The sequence below is a fragment of the Lolium perenne genome, chromosome 1 (assembly GCF_019359855.2).
Source record: "Lolium perenne isolate Kyuss_39 chromosome 1, Kyuss_2.0, whole genome shotgun sequence".
Taxonomy (NCBI): domain Eukaryota; kingdom Viridiplantae; phylum Streptophyta; class Magnoliopsida; order Poales; family Poaceae; genus Lolium; species Lolium perenne.
In genome coordinates this window covers 6,432,421-6,439,996 of record NC_067244.2, presented here as the reverse complement: position 1 = coordinate 6,439,996, position 7,576 = coordinate 6,432,421, and positions in this window count along the sequence as shown.

Below are 7,576 nucleotides of genomic sequence, written 5' to 3'. Positions count from 1 at the left end.
GTATGAGATGCAATCGTCCCGAGCGTAACCTAACCTCAATGATTTAGAATGTATGAGTTGTAAAGAGTTCTTTAGGGTTGGTTGCACTTTTAAGATGGTTCTCAAACAAGGTTCTTATTAGGGTTTGGTTATATTAGCATCATAATCAAGTGATAAGACATCATAACAATCATACACATAAAGAATAGTGGTGGAATAATATATAAAGAACAGTTGTCAATTTTAGGTTCTATAGAACATGGTTGATGATTACTTATACTATACTTCAAAAGAATAACTTTTGAAGAACATGTTGATTAAGAAATAATGAGTATTTCAAAAAAGGATTAGGGATTCTAAGGTTTGATTGACATTTGTACTTCAAAAGAATAACTTTTGAAGAACAGGTTAAATAAGAATATGAACTACTATACATAGGAGCTATGTAACTCTAGGGTTTACTATTGAGTTCATTTAGTTGCACTACTAGGAACTAGTTGGTTCTTAACTTGGAATGGTTTCTATATAGCAAGTATTGGTAGGTTTATTGCTATGGTTTCTCATATACATCATATCAAAGGATGGTTATTAAGATGGTTCAATAGGTTTGCTATTATGTTTACTATGGTTTCATATTTGCTTTACTAAATAATCTCTAATGGTTTCTAAGCTAAATGACTTATCATTTCCTAAGTAGGGTTTAGTGGAATAGGAGCATGTGATGTGAATTGTTACACAAGGTTGGTACTAGGTTCATCATTATGGTTCAACTAGGGTTTGATGGTTGAGGTTGATCCTAATGGTATGGTATATAGGAATTTTGATCAATGGTACTAATCCAATTAACAAGTTAGGGTTTATATCTAGGTGATACTAGTGAATCATATAGGTTTTAAATTGGAAATAAAGACATGAAATGATAATCTCATGTGACTTGGTTTATGCTAATGGATCATAAGCATGCATTCATTGGTCACATAGTATGGTTCTCTATGTAAGGTGAAATTCACATGATCACATGTGATAAGCAACTAGGGTTTTAGGGTTTAAAACATTTTGACATGATCGCCTAAAATAATGGGATCCAGATTCTAACTTATAATAAAACTAGGGTTTCTTAATTATGATACAACTCCTAAAATTATAGTTGGACATATAGGTATAGTAACTAATTACTTTGAATCAAAATTAAGAATGGTTTAGCATTTTCTTAATTTCCACAAGATTTAATAATTAGAATGATTCTTATTTAGGTTTAATTAAGAATCAGGGTTTAATAATTGTTATTAGGGTTATAAAATAATTAACTTGTTAACTAAAGATGTTTAAGTAAATAATTGTTGAGCTACCAAAATGATATTGGCTTTTAATATTCTTGCTTTATTGCTATTTAAAGAAAATAGAAAATAGTAATTTGCAACTAGGGTTTATGAATTACCACTAATAATTAAGTTAAGGCAATTATGGTAAATAAAATTAATCTTAACATTTTAATTAGTTACTGAATAGTTAAAATTTAAATTTGAAACTTCACTAATTATTGAATTCAGTTTGCATTTTAAACAATTAGAAAGACATAATTAATAAAGATAAAAATAAGTGAATTTTTATTTTGACACACATTTTTGTTTTATATTTTATTTGAATAGAGTTTATTTTTGTGAGCATTTTGATATATTATTCATATTTTTCTGAGTTGAAATGAATTTTGTATGATTTTACAAATTTTCAGCATTTTTCTGGAATTTGAAATAAACAAAAACTAAATGTACCGGTTCGTTTTCTACCCATACACGCAGACAGGTGGGGCTTTGACCAGGTCAGCTGCCACGGGGCAACGACCAAGTCAAAGTGCTCCCGGGTCCCACGGCCACGTCACTCTTGCCAGGCGGCTTGACGCCGGCGGGCAGTAGAGGACGGCGCCGCCGATTTACGACCCCCGGGGACACGCGACTAGGCTTAATCGAACGAGAACAACAAGGTAAAGCTAATGGTGATGACGCTTTTCCAAAAGGAGCAGCGGAGCATCGCCGGCAACATGCTTCTGCGGCGGTGTGCTCCGGTGAGATCCCGAAACCGAGATACAGAAGAATCTAGGATGCTCAAGTGGGCTCTAAAGATGCGCTGGCTCACCCTGAGGATGATGGTGTGCTCGACGGAGGCGTTGATGGTTGGAGACGACGGCAAGTCCATGGATTCCGACGAACCCGAGCGGAAGGGATCGAGTCGATTTCGCTGATAGGAAGCTTCCCCCTTCGATTCCTTCTGCCAGGAGACTCTCTGGAACATGGTGGTGCTGCTCAGCTACCTTCTGGACCCTGAGGTGGCCTACAACTTTGAATTCATGCTCGACTCCGGCGAGGTACTGTGGAAGATAGCGAGAGATTGAGAGGGATAGAGAAGATCTGGAGGGGTGGATGAGATCAAGAAGTGCTCGGCGGTGTTTTCCCCCCTATTTATAGGCTGAGGCTAGGTCAGCATCGTCTGTGCATCGCCGGAGACGGTGCGGATACGGTGACGAGGATGAACATGAACTGGGCACGAATCTTGGCATATTTGGGATAGGCTCGGACGTGAGGAATATTGGAGAAGGTTCTGGAATGTCTGACGACGTCCAGGGCGTCCCTATCCATCCACGGTGAGGTGGACGGCTTCTCCTCTGCGCTGTCGACGCCGGAGAAGAGAACGAAGCTCGTTTTCTTTTTCATCGAAACGATACGGTACTTCGGGCTGAGTTTGTTCGTGGGCTGGGCTGGTGTTGGGCTAAGGCTAGTTGGCTTTGGGCTGCTGTGGTGCTGGGCTCGACCGAAGAGGTAAGTCTGGTAAGCCCCTCTCTTATTCTTTTTCTATTTTCTGTTTTTATTTTCTGTTTTCAATTTGATTTGAATTCAGATTTGAATTCTGTTTTGTTTTGCAGGTTTTAAATTACTTGATTAGCAAAACAATTTGATAACCATACTCACTGCCTAGTTTTGATTGTTGTAACAAGTATTGAAATATTGATTAGATGGATATTTTGTGAGGTCATTCTAAATTGAGAATATATAGGGTTTATATGTTTATTTCAATTATTTTTATTTAAGAAACCAAATATAGTTCAATGGTTTGAAAATTTATAACCTCTGCATGATAAACTCATGATTAGGTTTTACTAGTACTTAGTAATATGGATTGTTCACATATTTTAATTATGGCTAGAGTTTCATATAATTGGTAATGAGGTTGGATTTTATGTGGATAGTTATTTCAAAGGGTTTAAGAAGATGATTTTGATATTGGTTTCACTCTACTCACCAAATGATATTTAGTCCTAAATACATATGGCTTAGTTTATAGTTGTGATCCATGATGCACAAGTTAGGACATATTATTTTATGTGGAGTGGAACCTATGTGAAAGGTTTAGGGTTTTGGGTAATACTTCACTAGTTGAATTATAAAATAGGCATGAGGTATGGCAGGGTTCTTCTTACATTCCAAAGTGATACTTGGATTGAAATCCAAAAGGTGATCTAGGGTTTTAGTAGTGATCACCCAAGTGATACACCACTAGGATTAGGTATGAGCATAAGCTAGGGTTATGCTAAATTGGCTAGGGTTACTTCTCCTTTCTTAGTTTACAATTCTTGTATCAAGGCAATGCTAGGTTTGTCCCTAGTATGAGGATAAGCAAGGTTTAAGTACAATAGCAATACTCCTCTACACAAGGCATGAGGATTGGCCTGGGTTTAACTACTAGTGATATACTTATTATTTCATGTGATAGATAAGATCTATTAATCATATGGGTTTAACTTATCATCTATATCTACAAGGTATAATCATGCATTAGACAAGATCCACTCATTCCTCACTAATCCCTCTTTAATATTCCCCTCATCACACTCATCCTAGATTCTTACTTAAGAGGTGATGATATGATCCTCTAAGTATATGGTTTGCCTAGGGATTCTACCTTGCAATCTTCTGTAGCTTGTTCTTCAGGAAATCTGATAAACCTGCATCTTGTGGTATGCCTCCACCTCCTAGCTTCTTCATCTTGATCCTAGCTAATTCACATGGAGTGGCTCTATGTGTTTGTTCCCATGTATCATGGTACTTGATGAGCAAATGGATGAAGGGTGTGGCTCTATTTATAGGCTTGGGCAAGCTCTAGTATCATGACACCTAGGTGGTGACTCTTGTGTTGGTTTGATGAGTAAGGTGCTTGGTTGTCATGCCCTCATCCATAGCAATCCTTTGGGCATGAGGTGGCAAAGCTTGGAAAGCAAGTCATGTAGATATTTTCATCCTATGTGGCATAGAGATTATCCTCTCATATGATTTATTTTTAGATAGCCAAGTGGCATTTGGTACTAAATATCTTGTGGATGGTTTTATACTTGTGAATAGTGCACCATATCATGTATGATTGGATTTATGTTATAATATTGGTCAAAAGGTAAAAGTTGAAGGTTATTCCTCAATTTTGGATAGTTGGGTTTGATTTCACCAAGGCATGATCATACGAGTTTCAAAATACTCATAGTTAGTTTTATTCAAATAGTTTGGACTATAATTCGTAATGTAAATGGATTTAGTTTTATGATATTCCATATACTTAATAAGTTATGATTTAAATAAGAATGTGTGGCTTTTATGCACTTTAGACCCTGTGGTTTACCTTATTTGGTAATAAGTTTAGAAGTGAGTTAATTTACACACAAAGGTAGTTGCTAACTTTTAAGTGTTAATAAGTTAGGGTTTGATTCTTAAAGAATGTGTTGTTGTAAATATAATTCCATTTGATCTAATCCATAGATCAAATCATCTCTACCCAAAACAAGGTTTGAACAAAGATCACAGTGAAGATTATAGCGCTTGACTTGATGATCTACTTCAGTTCCAGCAAGTCAAGTGAAACTTCAGTTACTGTGGTGAGTTTTATTTGAAGCGCGAAAATTCCCCGGATTTTCTATGCATGAATGCAATGCACACTTTGGTGTTCTCTCATTTTACTGCCTCTAAACCTGGGATATTACACTCTCCTTCCGTCCTAGCCTCGGCATCGCCGGGCCAGCGATGATGGAGACGGATCTCGCACTGCTCCTCCTCAAGGTTTGGGATCACGGCACCAAGGGCGGCGGCCCTGGATGGCGGTGGCACCGTCGACCTGGTGGCAGGTGGCGGGCGTGGTCCTAGGGTCTCTCTTGCGTGAAGAGGAAGACCTACCGGAGGCCTGGACTCGTGATCTAGCCGGAGTGTTGAGTTCCGGAAGGCTCCGCCGGCAGATGTAACAGTGCTTTGTGCCTGGAGTTTGCTGGATCGGAGGTATTCGGTCGTGCGCACCCATGCGTTTATTCCGACCGTTTGGTTCTGAAGGGAGCGGCGCGAAGCTCTTTTTCTGTGTTGACATCAAGTAACTATGGATCCATGATGAAAGTCGGAAGAAGAGAATTTCATGAAGGCCGGAGGGGAGGACTAGCTAAGGGAGGTTCAAGTCTCCGCGTTGTTGAGGGGCTTGCTTGGTGTCCGGACTTCACATCAGCGGTATGAAAGTGGGGGCGACAACACATGTGAAGCGCAGAGTCCTACCTTTCAGGGTGAAAACCCAAGGTCTGGCCTTAACTGGTTGTGCCTGGCAGTGACCTTGGTGGAGGCATTGTTTTGAGAGTGGGGACTATCTTCAGGGTGAAAACCTAAGATCTTTGATCGGGCGACGACAGTGTTGGAGCACTGTTCCCTTCTTGGAGGCGTCGTTTTTTGGAAAGTCTGCAATTCAGGTGTTGTCATGGTGGTGGATGTATTGCTGTTGTTAGGTCCGTGTTACTGTAGCGGGACTTTTGTTTCTTAGTTTTCTTTTTCTTTTTTTTGGCTGTGTGCATCCGTAGTGCCATTAGGGTGGTGCGTTGTTGCAGAGGCTGGGTGTAATTGGTATCTCTCGATATTAATATATTCCCTTTATCGAAAAAAAAAGCTGAACATTCTTACTGAATGTGCCCTGTGATTTCTATGCATCGCAATTGCAATACCCAAAGACTAAAATTGGAACATGAACATCAATTACAGTAAAGTATTTTCTGCTGGTGTAAAGCTCGATTGCTGAAAAATGAGGAAACAATTTCCCGCAACACACCCGAGTGTTAGCTTACTTTGATGTGTTGCAAGATCTTATATTGATTTTTTTTGCATATCTAACTCCGAGTCTCCATCAAAAGGAAATGAAATGGTACTTGAAAGTACTCACCTGAGACATGGAAAAGAAATAAATAGGCCAACCGTAGAATATTCTATTGGTTAAGCAGAAAGATAGTAGGCCAGGATTAGGATTGGAGGAATCGAAGGAATTGTAATGTGACACATTTGATGACGGTGGAACCATATTCGTCCTATCCAGCTCACCGCGGAACCAGTAGCCGATAAACGTGAAGTAGGCGTTGGACGCGAATCTGGAAAACACTCTAGCAAATTAGATTTCCAAGGGAGGGTGAAGAGATGTGATACCGAAGATGAATAAGAGAAGGGGCAGCTCACGTGGATTTTGAGATGACAGTCGGAGGAGGGTCGCTGCCATCTATAATCCAACCAATTTGGAGGGCTTGAGGGAGCAGTACATCGAATCAGGAGCGACGTAAACGGATGCTGAGCGACTGTTTATGTCCGCCGTGACCGAAAATGCGTTTGGACTCTCCTCCAGCGGGGCGACGCAAAGTGGCCGGGCCATCCGCGGTGATGCAAACCTGGCCCATACCCGGTCCTGCAAGTCAGGGACAGCGAAATCGACCGCTTCGATTTGCTTCTTTTTCCTCCTTCTTTACTGCACTAGTGCGACGCCACCACCCCAACCCCACCCGCCACAGCGCCGCAGTACTCGCCATCCGGCTCGGTTGTCGCCGCGCGGGAGAGCAGGATCGTACTCGGGATTGTCTCCGGCGCGTACCTGCCTACTGTTTTGGGGCCAAACGTTGCCGTTTGCGCCGCCCTTCCGCGCCGCCCACGATCTATTCGGTCAATTGCGCCGGTAGGTTTCTTCTCCTGTTTTCGGTGCTACTGTGCGCGGCCATTGATCCACAGTTCGTACCCACGCAGATGGAAATGTTGTAGATGCTGCAGAAGTTCCGCGCGGAGGTCGTTGACTCCTCTTCCGACGAGGAGTCCGATCAGTCGATGCAGACATTGGCAACTACTGCGGCCTCCATGATCCGCGAGTTCACTTCAAATCAGGGGCCGGTGCACCGGGGCTCTGTCAAGGACCGCTCAAAAAACTTGCTGCGCAACAGAGTGGAAGGGCAGCTCCGGCTCCACAAGGACTACTTCCACTCAGGATTTGGTGTGCTCCAAGCTCGGTGGACAATTGTCCATCACCCGGCAAGAACATGGTCGCTGAAGACCATGCATGAGGTGATGACATGCTGCGTGATCATGCACAACATGATCATTGAGAACGAGCGTCCTGATGGCCGCAATGAGAACCACTGGAATTTCCAAGGTGAGCTAGTTGTGCCACTCCCTGGAGATTTATCTTAGGAGAACTATCTGCATATGAATGTAGAAGTCACTGACGAGAACGTGTGCAAAAGGCTGCAGACGGATCTGATTGAGCATCGGTGGGCATTGGC